This window comes from Leopardus geoffroyi, chromosome E2 (genome assembly GCF_018350155.1).
Source record: "Leopardus geoffroyi isolate Oge1 chromosome E2, O.geoffroyi_Oge1_pat1.0, whole genome shotgun sequence".
NCBI lineage: Eukaryota > Metazoa > Chordata > Mammalia > Carnivora > Felidae > Leopardus > Leopardus geoffroyi.
The window spans coordinates 1,450,442-1,456,460 of record NC_059335.1 but is presented as its reverse complement, the minus strand read 5'-3'; the positions used below and the strand labels follow the sequence as shown (position 1 = coordinate 1,456,460).

The following is a 6,019-nucleotide window of genomic DNA, read 5'->3' as shown; positions in this document are numbered from 1 at the left end:
CTTCCTGGATGAGGAAGATAATCCCCATTTCCAAGTTGGAAGAGCCCATCAATTTCAAGTGGAAATTGGTCTTAACGGGTAGAAGATCTGGAGGAAATCCAAAATATATGTATTACTGTCTTCATGTTTCCTGTAGGGCTTTCCATAAACCACATTTTTTCTGCATAGAGGACATTCAGAATATGTCCTTAAAAGCAACAAAAGGGTCAGATAGTGGTTATTTAAAGGAGATTTTACTGCGTCACTGTAGATAAGATGTTTCTCCAAGGATACACACCAATTGACAGCAACCTTTAGGCCTTGGGTTATTGAAGGAGGAGGGAGTCGTGGCATATTTAGACATAAACATTCACATCAACTTTATAGGCAGATGGATTTGTTTAAAATGTTTAGATGCAATTGTAATTTTTATAACAGCAATTAAAATTGAAGGGTAATTTTAAGAAAATGTAGTACAATATACATATGAACTTTATCAGAGAAGAATTTTAAACCAAGGGAAAGTTCCATAAATAACTTTGAAAAGGAAACATGTAATGAATTTAATTCTCCAACAAAGATGTCATTTTATGTGGAGTGAGAATTTACACAGTTTCTGTAAATCAGAGTCAACTTGGAGGAGTCTCTGACTACTTAACACCTGTGATCACCATGGGTCACTCCTGTTTGAACTGTAGTCGTTCAAGGGCAAAAGAGACTCATTCTATTCCCTTAATCAAAAGGGAATGGACGCCATGGAGACATGGGTAGGGGCTAAATTATGTGCACTGTGCTCTCAGAGAAAGAATATTGAAATCTCCATCATTATGCTCCTTGAGTAGAACTTTATCTGCCGGAACAAACCATGCTGTTAAACGCTACACGTCTGTGAGGGGTGACCACATTAAAAATTCCTACTGATCAGGGGATCGTGAGGTCCTTGTTGGGTAGGAAGAGTTTCAGATTTGGAGGATCATTCGAATGTCACAGTAATTTTGAAATCTGGTTCCAGGTCAGGGTAACATTCAGAATCTGAGAATATTGAAGTCCCCGATGATCTCTGCTCTCTTAAATGTGGAATCTCTAGTTCTTTTTTCTTCAGAGTCCTATCTCCACATGGGAGTTGGAGGTTTATACTCTTCCACCAATCGTTAGATATTTTAGATAAATGTAATTACGAATTCCTTTTTTTTTTTTTTAACAGCTTTATTCATTTTTTGAAAGATAGACTGTGAGTAGGGGAGGGGCATAGAGAGAGGGAGACAGAATCTGAAGCAGGCTCCAGGCTCTGAGCTGTCAGCACAGAGCCCAAACCAGGGCTTGAACCCATGAAATGTGAGATCGTGACCTGAGCCGAAGTGGGACGCTTAACCAACTGAGCCACCCAGACGCCCCAAGAATGACTCATTACTTTTAATCTCAAAGTGACTTTAAAACATGTTTGCATACCTATATAACCCTTATTATGTGAGAAGTTTATGACCAATCCATACAAATAATAACTTTTGAGAAACTAAAAAAAAATAATTGTGTCTGTTGATTTTTATCAGGGTGTATTCAAACAAAACACCAAAACTATCAGCCAAGATTGTGAACTGGTATCCAATATCGTATTTTTAGTAAAATCATCAATTTTTTTAAATGACTGAATAAGAATATTAATGTGATCCATGTAATTGAAAGAAGTCAACATTAACCAATGTGTATTTGACTTGAAATGTATAGAGAGATAGATATAGTTTTTTTAACTGAACAGGTTCAGATATTGTGATCAACTTCCGAGCAACTACCACCTCTGTTCTCCAGATTGTGGCCTCTAAATGCAACTTCTCACAGGGGCACCTGGGTGGCTCAGTCCGTTGAGCATCCGACTTCGGCTCAGGTCGTGATCTCACAGCTCATGGGTTCGAGCCCCGAGTTGGGCTCTGTGCTGAGCTATAAAAAACTTATAAAAAGCTCATATAAAAAGCTATAAAAAACTTCTTTGAATGGGAGGCAATAAGAAGGAACTGTACTACCTCTGAAGTGTTCTTCACAATAAACTGAACTAGAACTTGAGTAAGCCACTAGCAAAAATTATACCTTTAGTGTGACTGACTGGGACAGCATATGAAGCAGTATCAGTAGGATGTAATAAGTTGATAGAACATCTTAAATTATTCTAGATAAATGATCCATTTTTTTATAAGAATAAGAAAAAGAGGGGGACTTATTAATTGCCAAACTCTTAATAGAAAAACACAAATTATATGGGGGTGAGTAAGGGAAACATGAGCTCTTATTGTTATTTAATGATATTATTGAGTAGTTATTGTAGGTATTAGAAAGGTACTCAGGTCCTCCTTATGAAGGAATCCAATCTTTACATCCCATGTCATTGTGTAGGAGTACGTTCTTGATTATTTACTTGAGAATATAATTATACATATGATTATTTTTGTTAAATAATCTGGTGTGGATAACGTGGGTGACAGTATAGATGAAATGAAATGACTGCGTGCTGGTAATTTAACTGTTTAAGGTGGTGATAAGTCTGTGGGCCTTATGCTGTTATCTTTCACATATATTTGAAATATTCCATTATACCAGTTTTCAAAGACATTTTCTTCTGTTAATAATATTTTCTAAGTTTTGTGTCTTTAAGGCAATATTTTTCAACCTAGACAATACACATTTTATTCTTAGCATTTCATTGTTAAATTACTTTATTCTTACCGTACTTAATTTTTTTTTCTGTCTTTAGACAGGACTCTTAAAACCAAGTGACATCTGTATCCAGAGGGAACAGATAAATGAGCAGTTTGGAAACTAAAGAAGGTAAAACCCGCCTAAAATACAGATGCTTATAAGCTTGTCAGTTAATGAAATGTATCAGATTTTCCCATAATTCTAAATGTAAGGGATCTAGCTTAGTATATAAATCACCATGATACTCAAAAGAAAGGAATCACATTAGGGAAACTCTTTGGGGCAGGTATCCAAACCAGGTCTATTTTGTATGAACCTTTGTGGAAAGTCAGTGCTTTCACTCAGATAAAAAACCTTGTCAGTGATGGAAAAAGAGGCAGAGATCTGAAGTAAATTAATAGAAAATTAAATTCAACAAGATTTTAAAGGGAGACTTCCATAAGAAGAATGCTCTGTCTTTAAGAAATACTCTGTTTGGGAGCACCTGGGCGGCTCAATAGGCTAAGCATCAAACTCTTGATCTCGGCTCTTGTCATGATGTCATAGTTCTTGAGATTGAGCCCCACGTGGGGTTCTGCACTGACAGCATGGAGCCTGCTTGGGATTGTCTCTCCATCTCTCTTGGCCCCACCCCCCTCTCTGTGTGTCTCTTAAAATAAATAAATAAACTTAAAAGAAGAAGAAGGAGGAAAGGGAGGAGGAGAAGGAAGAGGAGAAGAAGGAGTAGGAGGAGAAGGAGGATAGGAAGGAGGAGAAATAATGCTCTGTTTGGGGTGTCTGGGTGGCTCAGTCGGTTAAACATCTGTCTCTTGATTTCGGCTCAGGTCATGATCTCGTTGTGAGATCCAGCCCCAAGTCAGGCTTCATATTGAGCATGGAGCCTGCTTGGGATTCTCTCTCTCTCTCTCTCTCTCTCTCAAAATAAATAAACTTAAAAAAAAAAAGCTTAAAATCAGTAGTAAACAAATAGCAGAGATAGACTTATTTCCAAGACAGAAAGTCTAATATTGTAAATGATTTAATTAACACAGTGTCTTTTTCATGTAATTCAAGTGAAAATTTATAAATTTTTCTTTTTTTTTCTTTTTAATTATTATTTTAAGTAGTCTCCATGCCTAATATAGAGCTTGAACTCACAACCCTGAAATCAAGAGTCAAATGCTGTACCGAGTGAGGCAGCCAGGCACCCCTACGTTTTTCTAATACTACAAAACAAAAAATGTAAACATACCCAATTATATACTATATATTATATACATTCCATATTACATAATGTATTATATACCTTCTATAAATTTACACTTAAGTTCAATGAAGAGAACTTGCTGTGTTAGATACAAAGACCATTAACCACAACTTGTCATTGCTGAAGACGTACACGGATCAATAGCACAGATCAGAGTCAGTAAACCAAAAACTGTGTTGGATGAAAGTAAATCATCAAATATTTGGGAAAATTATTTATTTAATACATGGTTAAACTACTTGGAGATTTATTTGAAATAGTAGAGGTAAATTTATGTTTTTAAGAGGTAAATTTCTTGCTCTCATCTTAGAATTAAATTATACCCTATATCTTAACATAAAGATGTCAAATCTGCCATGTAAAAATATTAGAGTATATTTTTATAAATCTGTTTTGACACATCATTACCATGCGTAGCCCAAATCAGAGGCCATTTTTTTCATTAACATGAAAGTCGAGATAAGTAAAGATGTACCAGCAATGAATTAAACTTAAATACAAAGAAATTATTTACCTGTGTAGATTATAAGGAGGACAAATAGCATGATCTCTCTATAGATATTAATCATTTAGATAATCTATTTTAAAAATGCTGGCACTGTGTATGAACAGGTGATACTCGGAAGTAAAAACATAGTAAAATAATGAAATGCTTGTTTCTAAAATAATAAAGTGAACTCAATTGAAAATGACATTCCATTATTTTCAGGCGTAATCGTTTTTAAGTTTATTTATTCATTTTGAGAGAGAGAACACATGAGGAGACAGAGAGAGAGCATGAGGAGGGAGGGAGAGAGAGAAAGGATTCCAAACAGGTTCCACACCGTCGGCAGATGCAGGGCTCAACTCCTGAACCTCCAGACCATGACGGGAGCGAAACCAAGAGCCCGGTGCTTAACCCACTGAACCATCCAGGTGCCCCCCAAAGCTGGTGTCTTTGACACAGGGTCCTTCACGGTGTCCCTCAGCTTAATGATATTTGTCCCACCATGAAGCTTCTCCAGAACCCTAACCTCTCCTTTTATCTTTTTTCTTCACTGGCTTGAGAATTTTTACAACCACTGCCTCGCTGTTGGTGATATTAATGGCCTCAAATACTTCACTATGCTTTCCCGGACCACGTTTTCCAACCAGTTGGTAATCATCTTGGTGACCTAAGCTCCGGAGGCATGCCTCCTAGTCACGGTACTCGTGGCTCCTCCGGCTTTGCCCTTGGCCTGGACCCGGCCCTGCTTTTCGCATCGGGTGGGGCGTGGTGGACGGGACTAGGGGCGCCGCTGGGCCCAGAGGGCAGCATCTCACGGTGGCGCAGGGCAGGAGGCCACGCCAGGCCGCGCCTACAGGGCCAGGACGGGGTGAGAGCGAGGGGTGGGCTCCCCCAGCGGCAGCGGCAGCGGCAGCGGCAGCCGGGAAAGGGGCAGAGCCAGGGAGCAAAGAAGGACTGTTTTTTTCTTTTATTATAATTATTATTAAAAATTTTTTTTTAAATGTTTTGAGACAGAGGCAGAGCATGAGCAGGGGAGGGGCAGAGAGAGAGGGAGGGAGACACAGAATCCGAAGCAGGCTTCAGGCTCCGAGCTGTCAGCACAGAGCCCACACGGGGCCCCAATTCACAAACCACGAGATCATGACCTGAGCCGAAGTTGGACGCTTAACCGACTGAGGCACCCAGGCGCCCCGATATTTTTTCTTTTTAATAAGAGATCTAGGGGTGCCTACATGGCTCAGTCGGTTAAGCGTCAGACTTCAGGTCATGATCTCAGGGTTGTGGGTTCGAGTCCCGCGTGGGGCTCCGTGTTGACAGCTCAGCCTGGAGCCTGTTTCAGATTCTGTGTCTCCCTCTCTCTCTGCTCCTTCCCTGTTCGTGCTCTCTCTCTCTCTCAAAAATAAATAAACATAAAAGAAAGAGAACAGAAACACACGAATCTTCAGATCAGTGTGATTATTAACCACTCCAGCCCGATAAAATTGTAGCAATGCACAGGGCAATAATGGCTCACAACGTCCACCTGATCATAGTGGCTTTGTGAGTCACAGGGAGAATCTCAGTTTAGTGCCCTTGCTCTCAGAGAGGGGAAGGCAAGCCAGCCTGCCACTGAAGAGTCT

The 6,019-nt window shown here is 39.4% G+C and overlaps 1 protein-coding gene across 2 annotated transcripts in view; it reads left to right on the top strand.

Annotated features, from left to right (window-relative positions):
* LOC123577872 (zinc finger protein 304-like) overlaps nt 1-6,019 on the top strand; it is a 573,883-nt gene that overhangs the window by 225,257 nt on the left and 342,607 nt on the right. The window lies entirely within an intron of this gene.